The sequence below is a fragment of the Halichoerus grypus genome, chromosome 1 (genome assembly GCF_964656455.1).
Source record: "Halichoerus grypus chromosome 1, mHalGry1.hap1.1, whole genome shotgun sequence".
Lineage (NCBI taxonomy): Eukaryota > Metazoa > Chordata > Mammalia > Carnivora > Phocidae > Halichoerus > Halichoerus grypus.
In genome coordinates, this window is record NC_135712.1 from 17,002,731 (window position 1) to 17,009,785 (window position 7,055).

At 35.6% G+C, this 7,055-nt stretch overlaps 1 pseudogene; it reads right to left on the reverse strand.

Moving 5' to 3' along the window:
- Positions 1 to 6,389: 6,389 nt before the first annotated feature.
- Positions 6,390 to 6,781, reverse strand: LOC118553254 (prefoldin subunit 1 pseudogene; annotated as a pseudogene).
- Between the last annotated feature and the right edge of the window lie 274 nt (positions 6,782 to 7,055).

Here is a 7,055-nt window from a genome sequence, read left to right on the forward strand (position 1 = left end):
AGGACCCTGGGATCATGACCTGAGCCAAAGGCAGCCACTTGACTGCCTGAGCCACCCAGATGCCCCTGAAGAATTGTTTTTGTATGTTTGTTTTAACTTTCCTTGCAGGACAGATCTGCTGATGATGGCTTTCCTCAGTTTTTATTTGTCTGAAAAAGTCTTATTTCCCCTTTACTTTTGAAAAATAATTTCATTGGATATACAATTTAAAGTTGGGAGTTTTTTTCTTCAATACTTTAAATATTTTACTCTGCTTTCTTCTTGCTTACAAGGTTTCTGATGAGAAGTCTGTTATCATTCTTATTCTTGTTTCTCTATAGTTCAGGGTTTTTTTTTTTTCTTCTCTTTCTTTCAAGATTTTCTTTTTATCTTTGCCTTTTCTGATGTTGGAATATGATTTTTCTATATACTTTTAAAAATATTTATTTTTCTTTTGTTCTCTGTGCCTCTTGGTTCTATGGTTTGGTGTCTGTCACTAATTTTGGAAAATTCTTGGCTATCATTACTTCAAATATTTCTTCTGCTCCATTCTTTCTTCTCCCTCTGGTATTCCGTGTATGTGTATGCTACATTTTTTCAAAACTACCTCCTAGTTCTTATATGCTCTGTTTTCTTTTTCATTATTTTCTCTCTGAGTTTCAGTTTTTGAAGTTTCTATTTTTTTTTTTTAAGATTTTATTTATTTATTTGAGAGAGAGAATGAGATAGAGAGAGAGAGCATGAGAGGGGGGAGGGTCAGAGAGAGAAGCAGACTCCCTGCTGAGCAGGGGGCCCGACGTGGGACTCGATCCCAGGACTCCAGGATCATGACCTGAGCCGAAGGCAGTCGCTTAACCAACTGAGCCACCCAGGCGCCCCTGAAGTTTCTATTGACATATCTTCAAATCTACTGATTATTTTCTCCACCATGTTCAGTCTAGAGTTTGCCAATGGCACTCTTTACTTCTGGTGTATAGTTTTTATTTTTCTTATTTTCCTTTAGTCCTTTCTTATAGTTTCCAACATTCTGCTTACATTACCCATCTTTTCTGCATGTTGTTTACTTTGTCCATTAACTATTCACATATTAATCATAGTTATTTAAAATTTCCTGTATAATAATTCCAAAATCTGTATAATATTTGATCATGCTCCTGATTCTTGTTTTGTCTCCTCGGACTGGAATTCTTACCTTTACAATTCCTTGTAATTTTTTTTAAGCCAGGATGATGTATTGCATAATGGGAGCTGAAATAAAAGGCAGTTAGTGTGAAGTTTTATCTGATCAGGATTTAGTCTTTTAATGCTTTCTCTAGCTATAGGTACAAAGGCTTCCAATTCCTCTAGTGACTTTATCTTGTATGTCTTATTTGTTGCTTGAAGTTTCCACTAAGAAACCCTCCTCATATGAAAGTCTGTGTCTTTTAGCTCTTTCAACTGTAATTCTCTGTAATTTTACTGGGAACTTGTTTTTCTGGATGTCAATTATAGGAGAGAGGAAGCTCTTCATAATCTCATGATGCATCTTAGTTGTTCTAGTGAGTCAAGTTTGTGTTCCTGGGCTGTGACCTTTATTATAGCTTCATACTTGTTTCTCCCTCTTTGGTGAGACAGGATGGGTAAATGGGGGTTGGAGATGGACAAATGTCATTTTCCTAGATGGAATAACTCTTTGGGTAAAGTCTTTTTCCCTGGAGAGTGGGTTTTTTCTATGGTAAATGCTCTAGGCATTTTTCAAAATGGTCATTTTTACCCTTCTTTCAGCTAGAGCTACCAAGAAACCTTTCTTGACTCTTCAATGTGAGAACACAGTGGGGTTCCTGGAGGTAAAACCCATGAAACCCATCTCCCTGAGACTGTGACTTTCAGTAGTTTCTCACTCAGCCAGTGCCCAAACTTCAGCCATTCATCAAAATGATTATTTAGATGTTCCTCCTAGTTTATGTCTTCTGTTACTTCTGCTCCAGTAAGCAGATGCCTGCTGTTGATTCCCTGCATTTGTCTGTCTCCTCAAATGTCAGGGTGACAGCTTGTCCTGTGACCTCAATTTCCTGATGGGTCCCAGAAAAGTCATTTATTTTTGGTTTGTTTAGCTTTTTTTTATTGCTATAATGGTGGAAGTGAGAAAAAAATTAAATGTCTCAGAATATAGACCAAACTGGCATTGATAGAATATATTGGGCATAAATGTAGCAAACAATTAGTGTATAGGCTGTAGTGACTTAAGTAATTTAAAAATGAACTTTAAAAGGGGAATTTTTGTTGTTTATATTTTTCTCTAGTACACAATGAATAATTCTCTGGCAGACTTTTGACCTAGCTTCATTTATCAGGCAGTTCTATGCTCTTAGGAGTTTTTGAGTTTTTAATGCATTTTTAATTATATATTTTGATAAATATTCCTGAGGGCAGTGGAAAGAGAGAACTTAGTGGGGAAAAAAAATTCTTATAAGGAAGTTAATAATTAAAGTTATTTCTATGTGAGTTGTTATAGTATTGACACCTAGATATTCAGAATTTGTCTTCACCCTATCCATGGTCCAGAGATCAAATTCTCAAACCAAGACACTGATACTTCAGTTGAGAATTTCCCCATGTTACAGGCTTTTAGGCTACAAGAATGTGGCTAGGATACCCACCGTCACTCCTCAAATGAAGTCTTAAGGACAAGTCTAACAGGCCTCAGGTAAGTTGGAAGAAGTATCAACAAAAAAATGCCTACCCTATGCCAGGACAAGTAAAATACCTTAAAAAAAAAAAACCACACACATGAAACAAACATGGAAAGTATGCAAAAACACTAGAGCAGAAATAAAGACAGGCATAAAACAGAAAGGATGGAAAAATTCGTTCTAGAAGAAAGTATAACTCAAAGAAAAAAACAGAAGAAAGTTTCCCACATATGTTTCATGCTAAAGACAATGTAATTTTAATGAGGGAACACTTCAATATGACATGATTAAGTGTGAATGAGCTGAAAGGAGAGATTGTAGAATTAAGTAAGCAGAGGACCAAAGTGACACCATTACAGAGATGACTAAATAGAAGTCATAGGAACAGTTTAGATAGTGTGGAAAATAAAATTAGTGATAGAAGAAAGCCATGAACTAGTCTCAGTGAAATGACAGGGTAGATGCAAAGAAATCAAAGACATTAAAGTTCATGGCATATAGGAAATGTTGATCCAAAATAAAGATAAATGTTTCACTGAAGGGAAAATACAACAAATGGAACTAAAACATAATTATATAATAGTAGAAAATATTTCTGAAATTAAAAATAGTACCCACAAATCAAAAGCACACTGTTTTCAAGAAATTCATTAGAGGAACCTATTTCATGGCATTCTGGTAAAGTGATTGAATTTCAAGGATAAAGAAAGAATTCATTAGGTATTCAAGAAATTACAAAGGGAATAAATTTGGTTGGCCTCAAATGCCTCCATGGAAAAATGAAGTGCCAGGAGATAATAGAACAATATTTACAAAATTTTAAGCGAAAAGCATGTCTTAACAATATTGTAACCAGGCAAGTTATTATCCAAGTACAAAATGCAATACTGGCATACTTAATCATGAAAAAACTTGGAGATTATATTAGCCCTGATCCCATCTAAGAATGAAACTACGTAAGAGACTAATGAAGAAACCATTATAAAGAACTGAACTGTGAAGCTTGAATCCATGTATACAAAAAATAGAGTAAATATGTACATTATACATAAATAATGTATATTTATTTATACATAAAATAGAGAGAAATCTTTTTTAGAAGGTAAATGAATCAATCCATCAATAAAAAGGTAATATATTAAAAAGAATAAAAGTTATTTTTAGAGTAATATTCCCTAATACAGTTTTTAAGTTTCCCTAGTGCATAATATGGAACATAGCAGAGTTAAAAAATTCTGTTAGGAATTTAAAATTTTTGTTAAAAATGCAGTAATTCTTTATAATCTGAAGGAAGGAAAATTTAGCAATAGAAAGTACCTAATTTTATGAAATATAGAACATCAGTGGAATTCATTGGCACACTTGGGTTTTAGGAAAAATCTGGTATAAAGATTCTAAGGTTCTTAGATGGTTTAGAAAAAAGCAGTAGCAAAGCTCTTACGGTCTCAGAACTGTTTGTGTCAATTGGCCATTGAAGTTTAATAGTAAAAGGCTGGTTAAAGATGACAATGCATTGTAAAACCTTCAGAAGGAAAGGAGAATGTTTTGTGGACCATTTGTTTTTTTGTGTGTGTGTGTGGCAGTTTTATTAGTTTTTAAAATCAGTACTTTTTCATGGAAACAGCTTGACCAAAAATCTGTCACAGAATTTTGAGACCCATTAAAACAAAAGTTTAATGAGAAAAAAAAAAAAAAGAATACTTAAAGCTATGTGGTTAGCATTTTACCCACAGGCCAAGGCATTAATTCAGTGGTTATTTATTTGGAGCACAAAGATGCAAGGTCCTACGCTAAGCCTTTTGACGTTCTCTGTTTTCCAAAACATGAAATTCACATTGTACTATAGGACTTGCACCTATATGGTTTCAAACCAGGGCATCCTGTTCAGTTCCTTAAAGTTCTCACAGGTATCATGTACTGTGAAATTCCCATGAAGTCTAAATACATTTTTGGTGTAGTGTTTTGGCCAAATAGCAAAAAAGGTAGAATGTGAGTTGTACTTGGATGCGTTGTTGGGTTTGAAGAAGCAGAGGTGAGGGTGAAAGTATTATAAATTTGGAAAACAGTATAGTAAAGGCACAATGGAAGAAAAAAGTAGACTAGTTAAAGTGCTACAGTGAGGAGTTCATGAAAGAAGCAGTAGAATGTAATAGTGGAAAAGTAGGTGGAATTGGGTCCAGTTGTCAAGGGTCTTCAGTGCCTATACCTGGTTTCAATTTTTTTTAGTACTGGAGCATAGTCACTGCAGATTTTAAGTGTGTGTATAGGATCAAAGGAAGATAATGGTTTTGTGAAGATTGATCTACTGGCTTTGGATGAAGTTCATAAATAAATGCCTTTATTAATTAATTCAGAGTCCAGATATAACTATGTCCATGAAGAGAGAGTTGTTTTCCACCATTCACTGGGTTTCCTAAAAAAAAACAGACTTACCTTTTCATTTTCTTTATGAAGCACAATAATGTTTAAATTTTATTGTCATATTATTGAATACTTTTCAGATTTTTCCCATTCCTTTTATAACTCAAAAGTTCTTTTCCATCTCTAGATTAGTTGAGTATTCATTTACACATTTTCTATGTTCCTGCTAATATCTAATTGTGCTTAGTTCTCTAATCCATCAGGAATATATTTTATTAAATGTTTTTATTTTTTATTTTATTTTTAATTTTGCTAAGTGTTTTTAAACAAGGATATATTTATATGGCTTTTGTAACATACTTAGTGAATATGCCTATTTTTCCACATATACTTTATTGTTATTATTATTTTTTAGGAAGGGGTAAGTTCTGAATATTATCCTTGTTTTAAATATAATTTAATTATATACTTACATAACTTGATTTTTAATAGTGGCTGTGTTTCACAACTGGCTTGAAATAAAATTCTATCAATTTTTTAATAATTGACTCTGCTGAGCCAGTATAAGCCCGCTCCAACATACACATTGTCCCTAAGCCAGTAGGGCATTGGGATTGTAGTGTCCACCTTATGCCACTGGCCAAAGGGAGACAGCCCTGGAGGTGCTGCTGGTTTATTACTGCATTTTCTTTTGGAATGTTTGGGAGGAAGCAGGGAAGGAATCTTTAGGCAGACTGCCATCAAGTTTCACTTCCTGGTCTTCTCTCTTCCTTATTTGCATGGAGGCTCAGAAGTTGAAAGATTGACTCAAAGGAGAAAAGAAGCAGGAAAGGCTTCAGTGCGAAAGGAGCAGAGCCAAAGCTCTGGACAGGACAGGGGGGAGCTGAGGTTGAAAGCCTCTGCCTCTCTGGCCCTCTGTTCTCATCCTTCGGCTGGAGAGAGCAAAGTGGGCTGGGGAAAAGATGCCTTTTATTGGTCTAACCAGCAAAACTAGTAGTAGGCTCCGGTAGAGCTCCCTTATCTGTCCTGGATTGCATCTTCCCTCTCCTGAGAGTTCGTGACTCACCCCTGGCTCTGCTCAGGATGCAGGGGTGGCAAGCAGAGCCAGGACAGAAAAACAGAGTTGGAATCAAAAGGTATCAAGGTGACACAGAAAACACAGGGTTGGAATCAAAAGGTATCAGGGTGACATAGAAATGGAATCATAGAGAAAAATAGAGTTGGAATCAAAAGGTATCAGGTTGACATAGAAAACACAGGGTTCCAGATCATTCAAATAAAGTGTCCATCATGACAAAAGAGAGGACGTTTCACCACACAGTCCCCTCTGCCCTTGCCAGGAATGGGAAGGGGCAGGAAACTTCCACTAAATGTTTCCTACTGTGCCCTTCTTACCATCACCATCTCCTGGATTTTGTCCTCAGCTTCCTTCACACTCCACTCCAGGTAGAATTTTTTCTGTTCCAATTCTTTAATTTTTTTCTTCTGCTATTTTCTGTTTCTCTAACAGCTGATTATGAATTACCTCCTTGGACTGAAGAATAAACATTCATCCTACACCTTCATACTTGTTAGTCTCATCCACCAAAGTCATAATCTCTGTATCTGTAAGATGTGCATGCTTTTTCGTTCTGTTTAGCTGTTCTATTTGTAGGTCTTTCAGCTTCACCTTCTGTTAAGTGTCAATAACTTTGTCTTGAAGTTTTGTGAAGGCCTTCTTCAACTTCAGATCCATGGGAGCCACCATCTTGGTTCACTTAGTGCCCTTGCACAGTGGGAGAAAGCCAGAAAGGACTATCTTTATTATTTATTATACATTTTTACATGGGAAGATCTATTTCCAATACGTACTTTCTTTCCAACTATCTCACTGATGGCTTTGTGTTGTATTTTCTTTCTACTTCTCCACCATGCACTGGGCTATAATTACTGGTTTCCTTGTTTGTATGCTTAAATACCTTCCTACTCATAGTGAGATTCCTGGACCAGTAGTATCAGCATCTCCTGGGGACTTATTAGAAAATTGACTCTTAGAGCCCGGTC